Consider the following 20125-nt stretch of genomic DNA (forward strand, 5'->3'; position numbering starts at 1 on the left):
TAATTTTTCCAATGCAATCACATTAAATTATGTATTAGTGTTTTTATTACATGTGTATAACAATTTCTATCAGACCAATTTATTTTCAAGGTACAAAAATTAATGCTTAAACAAAAAATGCACCAAACCGGAAGAGAAAAAGTCATATTTTTTGTTTTCTTCTTCCCTCCAGCAGGACAAAGGAACACCTGCGACTCTGAAGACAAAATTACCAATTTCGGCAACAAAAGTCAACCGCAGAGAGACCGCCCAAAGGAGCTTCTTTCCGCTTTTTGTGTGATGGAAATCGCGGTGCATGCACAAACAAAACGCCGAGAATCGGAGGCAATGCGAGTGGAAAATTCCCATTAGGCCCCACTTTTGAGGCGCATTTTCTCATTGAGAGCGAAAGAATATATAGCCGAAAGGAGCTGCCGCGGTCCAACAAAGGAGTTGAATAAATAAATCAAACCGAATCAAATATTAATAGAGAAAGAGCCGCCGCGGCCGCGAGAATATAGGTGAGAAATTGTTGCAGCCAAATTGTGCTCTGTGCCGCCGGGGAGTGGATTTTAGTTTGATTTATTATTCGTTTGCAAAACAGTTTTTACACTTAAATTTGCTTTAATTACTGATGAAAAAGAAATATTAGACTTTCATTATCAGTTTTAATTTTTAATTTTTACATTTAAACATTGTTTTGCAATTAAAATTAGTTTGAAAAAGTTCAGCATGTAATATTTCATTCAATTACTTGTTTATGGTGCAATTCAAGTAAATTTGTGTCTTTTTAGAAGTTTTGATAAAACTTTTGTTTTTAATTATCTGGTGATAAGTTTGATTAAGTTTTGATTGAGCCAAATTACTTATATTTTCCACTCTCCCGAGCATGAGTGGTGTGTGGTGCGCACCCTAAGGGTGTGTTGGAGCATTTCTAATATCACCGCCGCGGTCTTCTTTGTACAAAAGAGAAGCAAATTAGGCAGAATGTCACTGCAGGAGGTCGATTACATTTGTGTGCCGTTGTGCTGTTGTTGAATAACACACCGTGCATATCCACACACAAAAACAGAACACATAGCCTCGAGTAATGGAAATCCTCTTGCATTGTGTTGCCCATTCTACATTATATTATATGTGAGAGAGCGTGGATTAAATCGAATCTTTCTTTATTTCTCTCTCTGCAGACTAATTCCGAAACAAAACACACACGCATGGCCTCAGCATGAAAAAAAGTGAGATTCCATTTCTGCGCCGCTCGCTGATGACGATAATTACGACCAGAGACCGCTGCTATATATTATCTTTGTATGTCATTTCGCAATTTGGTCGGGTGTGAAAAGCCTCGCCGCAATAATTTGGACTGGCAAGCTGTGAAAATCTTAATTGCGGCCGAATCGTCCAAATTGGTTTGTCAGTTTTTCAGCGGCGCGCACCGATGGGTGCTGCTGGCACTCGCATAATGGATGGAAGTCACGCCGAATTCGCGCCGCCAGTGTAATGAACTAATGAATTTTTTGAGTGGAAAAATGTGTTCGAGGGGGCGTCGGGGAGAGCCGAGGTGACGCTGCAGATTCCCTTTCATTATATTTCCCAAATCTCTCGCTTTACGCGCGAGCATTAAATTGTGTATGAGCTCAATTTGAAGGCGTGTGACACTTGAAAACTCGCGGCCGCGCACAATGGACAATCAAAACATACGCCGCTGACAATTCTGCATTGTGCTTTTACGTCTCTTTCGCGCTCCATGCAAAGTTCACCGATCTGCGATTTTTTTTGCAATTTTTGACAAGAATTTTCATTTAATTTTCCGTTTGAAATTTTTAATTAGTCCTTGAATTTAGGAAGCGGTCGCGATAACAAGAGACTTTGGTCGGGCTCTTTAATTATGCGTGCATGCACAATACAAATCATGACTAGTGGATATATCGGCGCCTGCCGGACTAATAAAATTTATAATTGGAAAGTTCTCGTTTTAATGCGAGTGCGGCTGTTGGTATAAAATTTGACATTTAATCAAGCGCGGCGACTTTGGTCATACAATGGCGCAGTGAGAACCAATTATTATTTCTATTAATCATTAACGCCGTAAAAGATAGCAACAATCATAATATAATGCGGCCACAATGAGATTGGAAAAGATGCTTGAATAGATCAGAAGTACAAAAGGTGCATTTCTTCGATTCCATTCATTATTGTTGTGTTATGAGATATTATATACACACACGTGTGTATGTGTTAAAAGCACAAAGGCGCTCCAAACCAAACGGAGGCGCTCTCTGCGACTTTTGCAACCTGCACACTTGACTGACAATATTCGCCTTCCGTTGCTCTGAATAATTTCATTTGTGCCAATTTAATAATTATTTTTTCACAATCTCAATTTGCAACAGATGTTTAACTGTTGAAGGTCAACTTATGATTCATTTAATTGAATTAATTAACTTTGTTGTAATTATTATTTATTCTTCTCGATTGATTAACTTTGTTGCGATGTATAAGCAGAAATAATTGTTAGATTTTTTTCAAGGAAACTGCAATTTCAAGGTTTTGCACCTGCTCCCTAAAATATGCTCCGATTAAAGGTGATTGTCACACTTATCATCCTCCGTGAAAAGGTTCCGCGTGACCTCGGTCAGATCGACCATTCCATGCATTAAAATCCACAATGGAGATCATTTTCCCCGCAGACCAGAAAGGCCACACTCTTTGGTCACCGAGCGCGTATTACAATATGATGCGGAGGAATTTGCCTTGGACAAAGGCATGAATATTACTCTCATTATCGACTTTCCCATGACTTATTCGTGCGCTCTCGCGTCATTCTTAGATAATTTCATGGAATTCCAGGCATGTAACACAGCCCGTAAAGGAGAATAATATCACGTGGAAATAAAAGCAGATTTGTCAGCCGAATATAGCTAATTAAAAAAGTAAAACAATTAAAGCATGTTTAAAAAACTTTAATTCGAGGGCTGTAAAGGATTTAAGTAATGAATGAAAAGTAAATTAGGAAAACAGAATAATCATTTTGCATTTCATCAAATTCACATGAAATCACGTTTCAGAAACAAAAGAGTTGCGAATAATTATATTGATATAAATCAGTAAGATCAACAGTTAACAATTTTTAATTTTTTTTACCTTTTATACCTTTTTATTTTAATAACCTGCGGGGGGTGATTATTAATTTGAAAAAGCTTTTTCAATTGATTGAAAACATTCTTCACTCATGATTTCTGTAATGCATTAAAAAGAAATAAATTGCAATAAAACAAGATTTGATTGAACTTGATGCGCAAAATTAACAAGCACTATAAAGATAAATTTAACAGCAAGTATAATATTGTCTCCTTATACACAAGGCTAACAGACACCTTGTCCCATTGCCATTAATCACTTTGAAAGGCTTTTCGCGTCACACCGAACAATAAATAATGAGCCTTTAAGTGATTGTCAATCGTCCATAATTCGCAATTGTCTCTAATTAACCTTCTCTACCATACAAACACACATTATACGCATCTTTTTAAATATGCATCTCAAAAGCGGGCGGCACATCAAGGTGAAGCTTCTTCTCAATATTGAAATTACTCACGTCTTCAGGAGGATGAAAACCGCGCGTGATTGAAGAAGCAGCGGCGTGCGGCGCGCGCTCCGGGTCTTTTTTTGCTGTGTAGGAATTCGTGTCGGTGCGCGCAAGTAATCGTAATGACTAATAAAAGCACGTATATATTATAATTTACGCCACCAACAATAATTGTTCGCGTATTTGCATAATAGTTCTCTGAAAGCTCGTAATTCGGCCTAAAAGGTTCGCGCGGCAATAAAATTGGGAAAAAAGCGTGTCAAAAATTTATTGCCGTCGGGAGACGCGCACCTGACCGCAGAACTCGCCGAGAAACGCATTAAAAGCTGCGGCGGCGGCGGCGGAAAAGACCAGACCAAATCCTCGCCTTTTTTCTTATTGCTCTCCAATTTTATGACTCGCACTCAGCGCGGAATAACGCCGAAGGCCAAAAAAATTTATGATCCGTCCAGCGGCGAATATTGTAAATCATCTCCAGACTAATTCATTAGAATTTGTTTGTTTTGTCTTAATAACCTGAATATATCGCTTGGTTCGCTTGGTTTTTAAGAGGTTTTACGTGGTTTTACTGAAACTGTGGGAGAAAAACTTGGTTATAAAGAATGGAAAAAAACACGTAAAAAAAACTCTTTAAAAATGAAACCCTGCAACAAAAATACTACTCCACACTCCACACTAATTAGAACAAAAATAACAAACGCTCACTTAAAAATATTTGAAGAATACCTTTTTATGATCTAAATTAATATAAAAAAAAAAAATGTAAAATTTGTATATATTATGTATAAAATTTTATGTAATTTTTTTATAATTTAGAAATATAGAAATTCAGTTTAAGTATAATTAAAATGATATTTTATTTGATTGTTATGTTACACTATTATTCTAATATAATTTAATTTAGATTTATATTTTCATTCTTCTTTCAAAGCCCTTTGGGACTTAGTAATTTTAACATAAATTTAAGTGTGGAATTGCTTCATTTCAAATGTATAATAATGTATTGAAATAAACTTCCTAATCCAAGTCCTGTTCTTCTATTGATATGTTAACTGAAGAATAAATCATTTATGATTTTTGCAAACTGCATTTAAAATGTTTAAAAAAATAATTTCATTAATTACTAATTAGTATTCTTATATAATTGTCCTCAAAGATTCGCATTATAAGTGACGATTTATCCTTTTTTTAATCTTTGCATTAATAATGAAAAAGCATCCATTCAATTTACGGAAATAAAAATACGCGGCTCACAGAACCAAACGCTTTGTTTTTCAGGTTTGATCGCGCCGGCCGGCCGCGGTGGGGAACATTATTTTTTCCCTTCACACTTCTGCCGCGCGCGGTTCAAAAGCAAACGTTTGAAATATCAATCATGCAGTGCGCGCGTTAGGTGTGAACCTATTAAATATTTTCTCAGAGTATTAATTTGCTGTCAATGCTTTTTGTCGGAAATTTCAGGTGGTAGAAAAGCAGCCGATGATAGGCGTGTAATTAAAGCGGTCATGGAATGTTTTCCTTCGCCAGATGGTCCGAGAGCGATACGCAAGTCAAAAAGCCTCCGCAGAGCCAACCCGCTGCGATTCGAAAAGGGGATGCGCTGTTTCGCCTCTGATCCTAGCCGACGGGACACACTTTCAACCAACGGCCACCAAATTAAAATTCTTCAGATAGTGTTCGTTAATTATAAATAAAAAGGTATTGAATTATATAAATTTTTTTTAATTTTAAACAAAATTGATTTTTTTTTCATAATTTTCTGAGAAATTTAATCACCATTGAAGGTTTAGTTATGTTGATTGAATTAAAAAATAACAGTTCCTTGGTGGGTTTTAAGAGTCGTTGATTGACTTCTAGGGAAAAAACAATAATCTTGCTCAACTTAATTATTCTTATCAAAATATTTTCACTGCTCGTTAAATATTCGAAACCATGTAGAGTGCAAGATAAAATTTTTATTTTTAAATGTTTTTATTGTGTACTTTTATATAGTATAGGTACAAACCAAATATGGATCCATTTCAAAAGGGACCAGCAATATTTCACCCTTTGTGTGATAATCTTTCAAAAATCAATCTGAAACGGCTTTGAATAGCCCTCAAATTGGTCATCATCCGCGCCTGAATTCTAATTTAGCTCGGATGACAAATCACTCTGGAAAACATACACATGCATGATATATTATCTGTTTCTCTTGGACTGGAACACACTGATCATACACTTGTGAGCAACAAAGCGAGTCTTGCGCGCATTCAAAACCAAATATACAAAACGAATATATCTTGTGTGAGAGGCGGCTCGCAATCAAAGAGCAATGACGGTAATAATAATGTGCTGTGTTGTGTTAATTTGCCGCGTATTGTGTTGCCAGATGGAAATATTGATGTTGACGTTAAGAAAACTAACATTTCTCGGTTGCATAATGAAGAAGAGAGGAGACGACCACATGCTGCGCGTCGGACTTTGCGGCTGCATCAAAATCTCGATTTGAGTTCGGATGAGGGGTGCCAAGATTAATGTTTTGTTGAGTGCAGGGACAAATTTAATATTTTATTGTGTAGGAAGAATACACACACCATGCGCGTCGGGCAATAATCACGCGCTAATAACGCAATCAGATGAGCCCACATTTTATTATTACCACACGAATTTATCGCCCAGGTGGTCCCAGCACAGGGAAAATTATTTCTCATTCAGACTCGGCGTAACCCTTCCTATTCGGGGTTTAGTGTCATTTCAGATTCATCACGGGATATGCCATCTTTGTGTTATTTTATTTATAGAGAAGAGACGTCTGCCAGTAATTTATTACAATTTTTCTTATTTTTCTAATTAAATTAACATAAAGTTTCATTGTAACTTGTTAATAATAGAAACATTAAAATTTATTCTCCTTTTCATTGGCTTTTCCAAAAAAAATGTTGGTTTTTTCTAAATCTAATGCAAAATATTGATAAAAAAAACAGTTGATTTTGAAGAATAATAAATTCATTTTCAAACTTTAAAAAATTATTAAATTATAAAATTTTTGCTCATATAGGATTTCCACGGATCAATTAAACATGTTTGTTGGGTCCCAACACTGAAAAAAGACGCTCTAACTGACGAATGTGCGTCAATTGGAGTGCAAGAGAATCGAAAAAAGCAAGCTTAATTAAACAAACCTTTCGTCGGTTGCGCGTCGAATCGTGATCAAGCTGACTCAACCGGCGGTGTCGTCTCTCGCGGCTATCCTCGCCTCGGCCGTTTTGGCGACGATTTTCGGCCAAAATCCGCAAGCTCAACAAACAACAACCATGCTTGATGAAACTACAGCTGATACTGATCATATGGTCTGAATATGGCGCATTAATCATATGTTTTCAATGAGAAAGGCGGCAACAAGAGATCCAACTCGACAAAGTTAACAAAATGAATTGAAGATAGCCCATCGTTAGGAAATTTAATTTTGATTCTAGAAATCAAATTTTATCAGTATTATTTGTATTTTGAACCTTTATCTAGCTACTTACAAAAAAGTAAAGGATGTCTTCTGAATCTGCTGAAGAGGCCGAGGGCCGAGTAGCAATTAACTTTTAAAACGGATGCTCTTTTTTCTAAACTGCTGAATTTTTTTTGATAAAATTTTATTTCTAATATTTTCATGTTCAAAAAATTCTAAAAAATTATTTTCAGTAAGCAAAAATAATATTTTGACTTTGGTCGTTCCATTCCGCGGGTAAATAAAAAAAAATCACGACTTGAACTCTATGAAAGAAATTTTAGAGAATTAAATAAGCTAAAATTTTCTTTAAGGGTCAGTACTTTTAAAATTTTTTCTCTATTTTAAAAATTAAAATAAGAAAATTCTCGCGGATACGTTAATAAATTTTCCCAGATTAATATTTTTTGAAGAATGAAAAATAAAAAATTATTACATTTTTTAGTTTGCTAAAAAGTTTTATCTCAATTATTCTACTTATCTTCACTTCATTGCCCCCCAAATATCGAAAACTTCAAGAAATCCGAATGCATTTTATTAGTTTTGATTAGTTTCATTTTGTTAACTTTGTCGAGTTGCATCTCTTGTTGCCGCCTTTTTCATTGTAAACATATGATAAATGCGCCATATTCAGACCATATGATCAGTATCAGCTGTAGTTTCATCAAGCATGGTTGTTGTTTGTTGTGCTTGCGGATTTTGGCCGAAAATCGTCGCCAAAACGGCCGAAGCGAGGATAGCCGCGAGAGACGACACCGCCGGTTGAGTCAGTTTGGTCCCGATTCGACGCGCGGCCGACGAAAGGTTTGTTTAATTGATAAGTTTGCTTTTTTCATTTCTCTTGCACTCCAATTGACGCACATTTTGCTTGCATTCGTCAGTTAGAGCGTCTTTTTTTCAGTGAACAAACAAATAGCTCAAGCTGGAAAAAAATGTTTTCGTTTCTAACACCTCAAATTGATTCACGCTCTGCATTACTTTTGGGAAATCGATTATCCGCTTTTCGCCAAGAAAGCAGGGGGAGAGCGACCCAGCAAAACCGATATCGGGGGCGACTCTGCGGAGGCCGCGGCGTATGTGTTTTGTGCTTACTAGATTCTACATCAGCGCAGCAGAGTGCCGACTTGATTGCAATATTGACTCGGCAACAATGGCAATAATGGACTCCGAACACACAATAAACACATGGCCAGCGATGGATAGAGAGAGAGAGGCCCTTTGCTTAATATGGTTTTGCACGCTCCGGAGGGTTGCGACGTGGCATAACAATCTGTATACGTAGGCGCGCGAGAGAGCAATGTTGATCGAGCTTAAATAAAGTTTGCGCAGCCAGAGTACACAATATTGTACCTATACATGTCCCTCCACGCACATATGAGTTCCCTTGTAAATTCGCTTTTAGCGTGCGTGCTCGACCATCAATCTTTTGCCAGTGCCGTAATAGGCAGCATCACCAATGGATGGGTTAAAAAAAATTGGAAAAAAATCACAAAGAGAGAAATGAAAAACTCTGTCCTCAAGAAAAAAATGAAAATAATTATTATAAATTTAAAAACATTATATTTATAATTTTTTATTTATATTATAATAAATTTTACTCTCTCAGCCTTCAGCCTATAGAAGAAGATGCAATTTTTGTAGAATTTTAATGTTTCAAATCAAATTTTTAATTTCCATACTTAACTGAACATAAACATTATCAATTTTCACTATCGTAAATTAATTTCAATGTCTTCATAGAATTTCTTTCTTTTTTATTAAACAATAAAAGATGGATCTGATGATGAATCTACATTCTGCGGCACGTTTTGTTGTGGAAAAGAGCAAACATTTATAAAAGAAAAATTCCATTTGTTAATAAATGTCTGACTGGGCGAGAGGCGGCATTGGTTACATTGTCGGATTCTCACACGCATCGTCAAAAATAACAATATTTCAGAAGAGATGCATTCCATCTAAATTAACTTTGACTTACAATTTGTACCCCAACACCCCGAGCTGACAGCTTGGCCGGACCATTCATCACTGCGCGCGGCCGCCGCGGCCTTTTTGAAGATAAAAAGTGAGCTCTCCAAAACAATGCAGCGCCACGGCCGGTGTGTGTTTTTGTACACGTTTTGCCCCGCACGATAAAAGGAGATGTTAATCATTTACATGCTGAATCAACAAGCCTCGGCGTTCGTTTAGCTCTTCCAGCTAAACGCTCCTTGGGGGCCACGGAAAAACAAAAAGCAACGAGAGGCCGATGGACGCGCTCATTGATGCAGACTCATGCACCATTTGTTTGACTTGTAGACCTTGTGGGCGAGTGTTTGAAAATGAGGAGCCATAAATAGAGGCGATCATACTAATTTTGAGTTGCTGGCAAATATGCAATAAGCTTAAAATTTGGCTTCACAATAAATAAAAATGGAGTAAAGTGCGATCTGAAATATAAAATTATTGCAAACAAAAATCAGTTGAAGTCAAAATGTGTAGCAAAACATTTTACGCTGGTAATATATAAGGTTGAACTTTTCTTTTGAGAATGGATTTAAGTTCACAGTGCAGCAATTTAACTCTATGGAAATAAAAACAAAATTAAATTATAAAAATTGAAAAAGCTTTCTTTTTTGCTTAAGTCTCAGTATAACGGCAATTAAAAAATAAATTTACATCAGCACGCAGAATTTCATTTTATTAATAGCATATTTAATTTAAACGTGACGCGGTGGCTGTAAAGCAAAATGCTCAGTATAAAATGTTTTCAAAAATTTAAACGTCAAATTAATAACAAAAATCTTATTTGAATTAATGTGATAACGAGTACTTTTCATAATTTTCGAGCCGACAGATAGTTCAAAATTAGGTTGGTTAATTTAAGACCACTCTGGAGATAAGGGTGCCATTAATAAGGCGAAATGTCGCGCGTGAATTAAAGTATGCTCTGCACGAGAGAGCGCAATCACACACGCAATTAAGCAGTTAATCAGGAAGCGTGTTTTCGCCCGCGGAGGCTCTGTTTGATTTTTTTACGACCCGTGTGTGTCTGTCGTGTTCGCTCTTGATTCTATTTTTCTCTATGTTTGCTCATGCAACTATTATAAAAACAACACACGAATATCACATCAAAAAATCAGACCCGAAAGCTTTCGATCGTCGGGTGTTGGTTTTATTTATCAGCAGGCCGGGGCGCGCGAGAGTGTGTGTTTATTCTTTTTTTCATTTTGTTCACCGTCGGCGCGCGGAGAGTTGGAAAGAGCAGAGTTTGTGATTGTGGTTGTCAGTCAGTCGGTCGGATGGTATAGATTTTCGCGATGATGGTGTGCACGCGATCCGGTTGTGTGAATAGCGCGTGTCAATGCGCCCTGTGGCACTGACCCTTTCAACACAGCCTGATACTTGAAGGGAAGAGCAACCTTTTTTGAGCACGCTCTGGCATTTCATTTTCAATAATGAAAAGTGAAACTAATTTTGCAATGAATAAAGAAAAAATCACATTTTCTTAACTAGGGAAGGGAAAAATCTTGATGGAAAGTCGCAGAGATCCAGAAAAACATGAAAGTTTTGAATGTTTATAGAATCCATAACAAAGCCGCTGAAAAGCATTTCTAATTATTGTGGTAACTTTTAAAATTTGCAAATTAATTCTGAGAAAAAGATTTACAATTTAAATGACGGAAGATTTCAAATTCAAAGTGAAATTATTAATAATATCGTTTATTTTAAATGAAATTTTTTTAATATATTTATTATTAAATAATCAAAATCATCATCTTATTATGTACTAGCGGAAAACACTCGATTTTTGTTGATTGTACCTACTCAATATGGTTAAAAGTGCAATCAATGAAATTTAATATTTTTATAGCGAGATAAAATTATTTTTGGTATTTTTAAATTTCTATCAGTTCCTTATGTTTATAATAAAGTAAGTGACTTGAATGATCTGCTACAGAAAATATTATATATTTATTAACAATTACATTAAATGTTTTATTATTTTAGTAAAAAAGTAACGATTTCAACCACTTACGTTTAATCACTCTACAATACGCAGGATGAAATGATTACTTTTATATCTAATCTAAAGTGTGGAAAAGGAAAAAATTGAAAATTATGTTAATTAATTAATTTAAAATTTCTCTTTTCGTCTATTTCGTATTTGCGTTTTAGAATTGAATAGTTTTTAGCATCTCAAATACAAAAAAAAAATTAGATTTATTGTGTTCACACTTTTCTTTGGAGGGTTTCAAGTGCATTTTTTGTGAAGAAGTGTTGCCACTTGAACCCTTTTGAAAATAGGCAGGTTGTTTCGCTCGAGTCCACTTGGAAAACGACGACTTCCCATGTTTAGGCTCTCGCTCGTGATGAGAGCAAAAGTGATGTTATAAGAGCGCCTCTCCTTTGTACTTTTAAAGAGCGCGACTTCTACAAGTCGAATCAACTGCAGGTGAGAAAATGTGTGTAATTGAGAGAGGAGCATTGAAAAGTTTTCACCTTTTGCCGCGGCCGAAAAATAGAGTCGTGCGCTCTCCGCTGACTCTTGTGGCCAATTAAGCGTAATCAAAATTCCAATACGAGTGTGTGGAGGCTCAAAAAATTATTGCAGAGATAGACCGAGAGAAAAAGAGTCACGCAGAGGGTGGCAAATATTTTCAGAGGTAATTTCGGCGGTCTTTTTCCAAAGAGAAATAAATCGTGTTTTTTTGTGAACTGTTTTTCGGTTGGAGTTGACTTCTTTTATTATTTCTTGGGTGGTGAGAGCGGATTTCAGGAGAATTTTATTTTTAGTAAAAGATATTATTTATATATTAAAGAGGCAATAACTTGTTATTTAAAAGAATATATATTAAAAAAAAATATATCAGAAAACTTTGCTGGATCTTCAAGCAATAAAAATTAATTCCCAAATAATCATCGTATTTTGTTAAAAATTATGACTTGATTTTTTGTAGAATTTAAAGAATTTTTAAAAAATGTATATGATCAATTAGATTATTATATCATTAACTAATTTTTTTCTTTCATTCAATGTAGTACGTTTTAATGTTCAGGTATACAACATAATTAATTTTTGAGATATTTTTGTTTTGAATTCCGACCCGAATGTAATCACACACGCCCTCGTCCCACCAATATGTAACTCGCAGTGGCTGAATGATATTCATATATAATTCCGTAGCTGCTGCTTTTCTATTATGAGGGAGATAATGGTGTCAAAATGATGATTATTACGATCCGTTTTATTTTTCTCCTACAGTCGGTAGTAACTTTTGAGTGCTGCTGGGCCACCCATGCTGCTGCAACAAATAAAATACGTAGGTAGACAACAGCTTGTATATAGAGCACCAAAAGGATATTTTTTTTTTATTACATTTCAACAATTGTTAAAAAAAAATTTCCTTATACATGTGGTGATTTTCGTTCCTTAGCATTTGAAAATAATATAAATTTACCTGGATTCATTTTAGAATATTTCTAGAAAATCCATTCATTTTACTTATTAAATTTTTGCTACGTTTTTGCCCGATATTTTATCTAAATTTATGTTTCAAAGAATCGCGTGAACATGAGTAAGGTTTCATTTTTTCCACCACATTTATGAATATATAGAGTTGGTATACATAAAAAATTATTTATTATATTTTATTGACAAAAGTTCCAATTTTCACACGCAGAGCGAAGCAATAAAATCAAATGTTTGCAAAACTTCTGCTGACTTTTTGAATAAAAAACGAAAGCCAATTTTACGATCCGAAGGCAACCCCCGTGTCGTTTTATGGAGTGTCACGGAGAGATATGGTTTCATTCGGGGGCAATCTGCGTCATCATAACTGTATTAATGCATCATTACCACGCAGAAGAAAGAGGGGTTGCAGAGAAAAGCGCGGTCGCCCCTTTCCCTTTTGGCAATATTATGGTCGACAATGATGAGACACATGTATATAGTCACTTGCGGCAAATCAGTTGCATATTGTGCGCGCCGCACCAAAATGGAAATACGCCCTTCTGCAGTGTCCCGTGACGAATCGGTTTGCCTGCCGAGTGTGACCGACGACAATCAGCACAAAAAGTAGTGCTCCGTGTTTATTATCGTCATTACACATGCTCCGCGTGCAGCATCTCTCTCCCTCTTGTATGCATGCGTGTTTGCGGTGACGACAATTGCATGAATATTGTATCACCGCGTGATATGATGGGAGAAGCTCATGCCCCACATGTTGATATGACATTATTCTGGATCTCTTTGTATAAAATCAAGTCAGATTTTAACAAATGAATAAGCCGAGTTCAACCCTTTAAATTTAAATGCATTGAAAAAATTTTGATGTGTTTTTAAATTTGAACGTTTTTTGGCTATTTGGCACCTTTTTGAATTTTGAAAAAATGAAGGATTCTCTGATAAAGAATTATGGCAAATTTTTATGGGAGTATTTGAAAAAAAAATAATTATTTTATAGGAACATATTATTAGATACAAACATCAATAATGAATATATTTTTTCAGTATGTGTTAACTTGTAAAGCATAAATATTGCAATTATAAAATAAGTTTAATGAAATAAATTTTAAAAAATTAATAAGGTTTTTTACGTTTTCATATCGTAAATTTTTTCCCCAGACACAATTTATGAATTTTGTTTTTAATATTAATAGTTTTTGTATTTTATTAAAGATTTATTTAGAATTCAAAATTTATAAAAATTATTTGAAATATTTGTTAGCGTATAGTTAATTTTTTCATTTATTATTTATGCAGCGTAACAAAATATCATTCAAAAATACAGTATATCCTCTTCCTCATTTGGTCTTGGGAAAGTTATTATTAGACCCCTACATTCATGACTGTTGAATAATCAAAATAATATTTGTTATAATAATCAGCAAAAAGCAAACATTAACGTTTGTTCTTTGCTGTCTTATACTTGGAAAAATCGCATGTTAAAGTTTTCTAAAAGTGCCATGAGACACGTACAAAGTTTAGCTGCAGCGCACTTCTAACAGAAATAAATCTTGGCCAGGGATAAAAAACACTTTTGTGAACAATCCAGAGACATAAAACGCCGCGCACAAAGTGCTTCACCAAACAATAATTCCACGTGTCAAGCACAAACCCCAAGATTTGCCTTTAATGTTTTCCTTCTCTCTGTCGGAGTGCATACTTGAGAGTTAAATAATCCGAATGTCGTCGGACGTAAATCCGAATGTCCCACAGAACAAACTTTGCCCATAAAAAAGCAATGATTGGACAGGGCGCACAATAAAATAATATTTTATTTCAAATTCCGGCGGCACGAAATACACATTTGAGTTGTTTCCATATCAGAGGAGGCACTTTATTATTTTCCGGGGAATGGTATATAGGGAGGGGGTTGAAAAAGAATGAACGCACCCTTTCTTTTATGTATAAACGCCGGGAAAGAGCAAGTATAGCGAGGGTGGGTTCTCATTATTCTCGCGCGGATTAATTTTCCGCTCACGCGAAAGCTTATTATTCATAGCTTTTTTTGAAAGCTTTCCATTATTTTCCAGCAGCACAGCGTTTTCGAAAGGTCTTCTCATTGTTCGGCTCATTGAATCAATCTTCTTATGTTTTCTCCGCACGAATTTGCAACCGCGTCTCGTTGGAATATAAAAAATGAATTCAATTTCAATACGGCGCGTGAAAAGCCGGCAAAATGAAATAATCCGTGCATCACTGCTGCTCTTTTTCTTTTCTTTTTTTTCTTCCTCCAGCAGCAGCAGCACTTTTAATGCGCGGCGGCACGTAAAATAGGAAAAAAAGAGCGGCGCGAGTTTTGCATGCATGAAATGATTTTTTATATAAATGGCCATTGAGAAACAAATTGATGGCTCGGAATAACGGAATTGCTGTTTGCATCGCACGGATCGCTGTGCTTCCAAGGAAATTGATATTGTTATTATTATTATTTATTCACTCTTCAAAAAGCTATCCAACGTGTCCGATGAATTGAGTGTGTGATATGTGAGATGTCTATTTTGTATATTTGCTGATGCGGCGGGAATGAATTGAATTCTGTACGCTTGTGAGCAGGAATTTGATTTGATATTTTATCTTCAACAGCATCCATTAAACAAGCTACATAAAGATTTATAACTTGTAATGCAGATAGAAAATTTTGTAAAAGATAATATTTTAACTATATCACAAAATTCTAATTAAAATCAAACGATTTTCAAATTTTCTAAATAATATTTCTCAAAATTTGCTATCTTTTTTCTCAAACAATTAAAGAGTTGCAGTTGCAAGCCATAAAAAAATATAGCGTGTTAAATTGTTATAAGAACACACATTTCTTTTTTTTAACGACTACACGGTCTTTTTTTTACGTACAGTGAACGTAAATCCAAATAAATGCAATTTATAAGCATAAAATACAATTTGAATTATGTATATTATTGCAATAATATAAACACTTTTTTAACAGAAATTTTATTTTGTGAATAATTATTTTCCATCCTGATTAAAACTCGTTTTTTTTTAAATAAAAAAAAAATAGGCTCCTTCCTCTCTAGATTCCATAGATTCCTCTCCTGGAAAACAGAAAAACCTCAACCTATGTAGCTGCACCCTCATCCCTTAATGGTGTTTGTTAAAGGAATCCGATAATTGCCTATTTTGCGGGCGCGTGAAGAGAAACCCGCTTTGGTGCGGCGCAGGTGTCTTGAGGGGCGAGTCGGTGCAGATCTAAAGGAAGAAAACCGCCGACAAGGGCCGCAAATCGCGCCAGGGTAGCTTTTGACCGGGGAGGGTGAGAACTTGCTTGTGTTTGTACCTGGTGAGCGCGGCACTTCTTTTTATATCTTTTAATGCATTGAGTAAATCACGCGACACTTCATTTAAAAAGGCAATATTTTGTTGGCGCGGCCAAGTCACGCGTAACGTGATTATCAAAGGCGGACATAAATCAACACGATTCCCTGTGTGTTTGTGTGCTATTGATTTTTTTTTTCATGTAGGACATTCCGCGCGCCCAACTCCAATGACATACCCCGATTTGTATGAAAGAGAGACGCGTGAAAAGGCGCTCCTTCTTTGAGAAAAGTTATTTGGCGGTAGTATTTGAAGGCACCATCGCGACTTTTGTGTGTTACCCCGCGTTATTTGTAATTTTGCCTCTGTCAATGGACCCCCGCTGCTCGTGTATTTTGTACCACAAGTGGCGGCGGCGCGTTTGATATTTTATGTATGGACCCTGCCTGCCCGGTTTCTCCTCTCAGGTGCCACCACCTTGCTTGGCCTACTCGCATTTTTGCATAATGACATGAGCCAGTCGCCTATAGAGGTTCGACATTAAATTTTATTATTCTTTAAAGTGTGATTGAAAAATTGTAAAAAAATAATTAAACAAAATAAAAATTGGAGTTTAGCCCTGGCAGATAATACTAATTGATAAATTAATTTATTGTTCAAAAAGTATATTTTAGTAATTTTATAAAAAAAGGAGTGTTGCTTAAAAATATTTAATAAAGATTTTGCATGCCTGTGCATGCCTATAACATATTATTTTTGCATATAGGACGAGTAAAAAAAAAGAATTTTTATGAATGTTTAATATTCCTATATTTATAAAATATTAAAAATATTTTGGTTCCCTAAAAAAATTCCGCAAAGTATATTTAAAACGTTTAATTTGCAAAATTTTCTTCGCCTTCAAGTTAAGTATTCTCACTGATTTTGTATTAAATTTTTATGAAATTTTCCTCCTGGAATTGATATTGAAGAGCAGCTGAAAAATATGGGTATTTATTCGTCCTCTCAGTTTCCTCTTGGTTGCGAGGATAAATTATGGCCAATATAGGTGTGTGTGGGGGTTTTGAATTACATACATAATAAGTCCTAGCACCTTTTTGTGGTGTTATAGAAATCACCTTTGGTCCGCCGCTGATTGCCCCTGTGGAATTCTCTTGCCAAGACTTGATCACAATGAGAGAGGAAATAAAAAAGCATAAAGCAAACATTTTAAGATTTATGCCATAAAAATTCCTTTTATCGCTTTTTTTGATCCGGCTCGGCGCGCACATAAAAATCAAAACACCTCTGGGATTTTGAAAAAGAGGTTTGATTGCCGAGAGCGCGGGGCTCGTAAAAGTAATGCGTCTATTTGTAAAGGATTAAGGTGTGTGTTTGTGCATAAAATGGACACAGAGAGCGTCGGGATTTGAGGGAAAGTGTAATCCCTATAGTTTTATTATCTGCGCGTCTCCAAAGATATCGCACTTCACGATCATAAAGGTATCAGTAGCACAAGATGCAATAAAATAATTTCCTTTACAACCACACGAATGATTACCGCGGAGGTGAGAAAAGAGCTGCTGGAAAAACGACGCGACTCTCCTCCTAATTGTGTGCCGGCCTTTTATTTTCTCCGCAGCCGCCTCGTCTTCAGCGAAGTATTTTTTCACCATCAAAGTGTAATAACACAACGCGCGCAAAGCATATATAGTGAATATATCTGTATTTTTTACCCTCGTCGAACACCTGTGCATTATTTAATTTTCGTTCTTCCGACGCACCCGCGAGATGCAATTATTCCAACTGCTGCGCTTGCACGTGTGTTTTACACCTTCAACAAAAACAATATGATCTTTTGCCTTGCAATCGTCACTGAAAATATTAAAATGGTGCTCGAATTTTTGAGTAGGCAATGATAAAATGTTTTAAAAAAAATTTATAATTTAAATTAATGAACTATTTTTAAGCAGTTAACGTATCACTTTAACAACCTTGATTAATATTTTTCATGGCCTTTCATTTAAGTTATATAATTATATTAGACGATTCGGCGCAAAAAAGAGCAAAGCAAAAAAACTCAGCTTGCATCAAGTAAAATCAAGTGTTGAAGCTTTTGCTTCATGCAATTTTAAAGTGCTTTGAGCAATAATTTGGTCGCTTACTCAATTTTCTCAATATTTGAATATTAGACGATTCGGCGCAAAAAAAAAGAGCGAAACAAAAAAACAGCTTGCATCAAGTAAAATTAAGTGTTGAGGCGGATGCAGCATAAAATGCTTAAGCTTTTTTTCTAGATTTTAAAGTGCTTTGAGCAATATTTTGGTCATTTTTTCCGATTTCTCAATTTTTGTATTTTAAACTATTTATCTATAAATTAGAGCAAAGCAAATAAACTCAGCTTGCATCAAGTAAAATAAAGTGTTGAGGCGGATGCAGCATAAAATGCTTAAGCTTTTTTTCTAGATTTTAAAGTGCTTTGAGCAATATTTTGGTCGTTTTTTCCGTTTTCTAAATTTTTGTATTTTAAACCATTTATCTATAAATTAGAGCAAAGCAAAAAAACTCAGCTTGCATCAAGTAAAATAAAGTTTTGAGGCGGATGCAGCATAAAATGCTTAAGCTTTTTTTCTAGATTTTAAAGTGCTTTGAGCAATATTTTGGTCGTTTTTTCCGTTTTCTAAATTTTTGTATTTTAAACTATTTATCTATAAATTAGAGCAAAGCAAATAAACTCAGCTTGCATCAAGTAAAATAAAGTGTTGAGGCGGATGCAGCATAAAATGCTTAAGCTTTTTTTCTAGATTTTAAAGTGCTTTGAGCAATATTTTGGTCATTTTTTCCGATTTCTCAATTTTTGTATTTTAAACTATTTATCTATAAATTAGAGCAAAGCAAAAAAACTCAGCTTTCATCAAGTAAAATAAAGTTTTGAGGCGGATGCAGCATAAAATGCTTAAGCTTTTTTTCTAGATTTTAAAGTGCTTTGAGCAATATTTTGGTCGTTTTTTCCGTTTTCTAAATTTTTGTATTTTAAACTATTTATCTATAAATTAGAGCAAAGCAAATAAACTCAGCTTGCATCAAGTAAAATTAAGTGTTGAGGCGGATGCAGCATAAAATGCTTAAGCTTTTTTTCTAGATTTTAAAGTGCTTTGAGCAATATTTTGGTCGTTTTTTCCGATTTCTCAATTTTTGTATTTTAAACTATTTATCTATAAATTAGAGCAAAGCAAAAAAACTCAGCTTGCATCAAGTAAAATAAAGTTTTGAGGCGGATGCAGCATAAAATGCTTAAGCTTTTTTTCTAGATTTTAAAGTGCTTTGAGCAATATTTCGGTCGTTTTTTCCGATTTCTCAATTTTTGTATTTTAAACTATTTATCTATAAATTAGAGCAAAGCAAAAAAACTCAGCTTGCATCTAGTAAAATAAAGTGTTGAGGCGGATGCAGCATAAAATGCTTAAGCTTTTTTGCTAGATTTTAAAGTGCTTTGAGCAATATTTTGGTCGTTTTTTCCGTTTTCTAAATTCTTGTATTTTAAACTATTTATCTATAAATTAGAGCAAAGCAAATAAACTCAGCTTGCATCAAGTAAAATTAAGTGTTGAGGCGGATGCAGCATAAAATGCTTAAGCTTTTTTTCTAGATTTTAAAGTGCTTTGAGCAATATTTTGGTCGTTTTTTCCGTTTTCTAAATTTTTGTATTTTAAACTATTTATCTATAAATTAGAGCAAAGCAAATAAACTCAGCTTGCATCAAGTAAAATTAAGTGTTGAGGCGGATGCAGCATAAAATGCTAAAGCTTTTTTTCTAGATTTTAAAGTGCTTTGAGCAATATTTTGGTCGTTTTTTTCCGATTTCTCAATTTTTGTATTTTAAACTATTTATCTATAAATTAGAGCAAAGCAAAAAAACTCAGCTTGCATCAAGTAAAATAAAGTTTTGAGGCGGATGCAGCATAAAATGCTTAAGCTTTTTTTCTAGATTTTAAAGTGCGTTGAGCAATATTTTGGTCGTTTTTTCCGTTTTCTAAATTTTTGTATTTTAAACTATTTATCTATAAATTAGAGCAAAGCAAATAAACTCAGCTTGCATCAAGTAAAATTAAGTGTTGAGGCGGATGCAGCATAAAATGCTTAAGCTTTTTTTCTAGATTTTAAAGTGCTTTGAGCAATATTTTGGTCGTTTTTTCCGTTTTCTAAATTTTTGTATATTAAACTATTCATCTATAAATTAGAGCAAAGCAAATAAACTCAGCTTGCGTCTAGTAAAATAAAGTGTTGAGGCGGATGCAGCATAAAATGCTTAAGCTTTTTTTCTAGATTTTAAAGTGCT

The 20125-nt window shown here is 34.8% G+C and overlaps 2 protein-coding genes across 3 annotated transcripts in view; one reads left to right on the forward strand and one right to left on the reverse strand.

The window, feature by feature from the left end:
- Window positions 1–6872, reverse strand: part of LOC132202955 (repulsive guidance molecule B-like) — a 55072-nt gene extending 48200 nt beyond the window's left edge. Inside the window, exon 1 of one of the 2 annotated variants that reach the window (XM_059630327.1) lies at window positions 6733–6872. The gene's annotated coding sequence lies outside the window, so the exon portion shown is untranslated. The remainder of the gene's footprint in view (window positions 1–6732) is intronic. The other variant, XM_059630326.1, reaches the window with a different exon arrangement.
- An 841-nt stretch (window positions 6873–7713) lies between these two features.
- Window positions 7714–20125, forward strand: part of LOC132203789 (exportin-5) — a 66431-nt gene continuing 54019 nt past the window's right edge. Inside the window, exon 1 of the mRNA XM_059631811.1 lies at window positions 7714–7853. The gene's annotated coding sequence lies outside the window, so the exon portion shown is untranslated. The remainder of the gene's footprint in view (window positions 7854–20125) is intronic.

The sequence above is a fragment of the Neocloeon triangulifer genome, unplaced genomic scaffold (assembly GCF_031216515.1).
Source record: "Neocloeon triangulifer isolate White Clay Creek 2 clone unplaced genomic scaffold, ASM3121651v1 ptg000017l, whole genome shotgun sequence".
Taxonomy (NCBI): Eukaryota; Metazoa; Arthropoda; class Insecta; order Ephemeroptera; family Baetidae; genus Neocloeon; species Neocloeon triangulifer.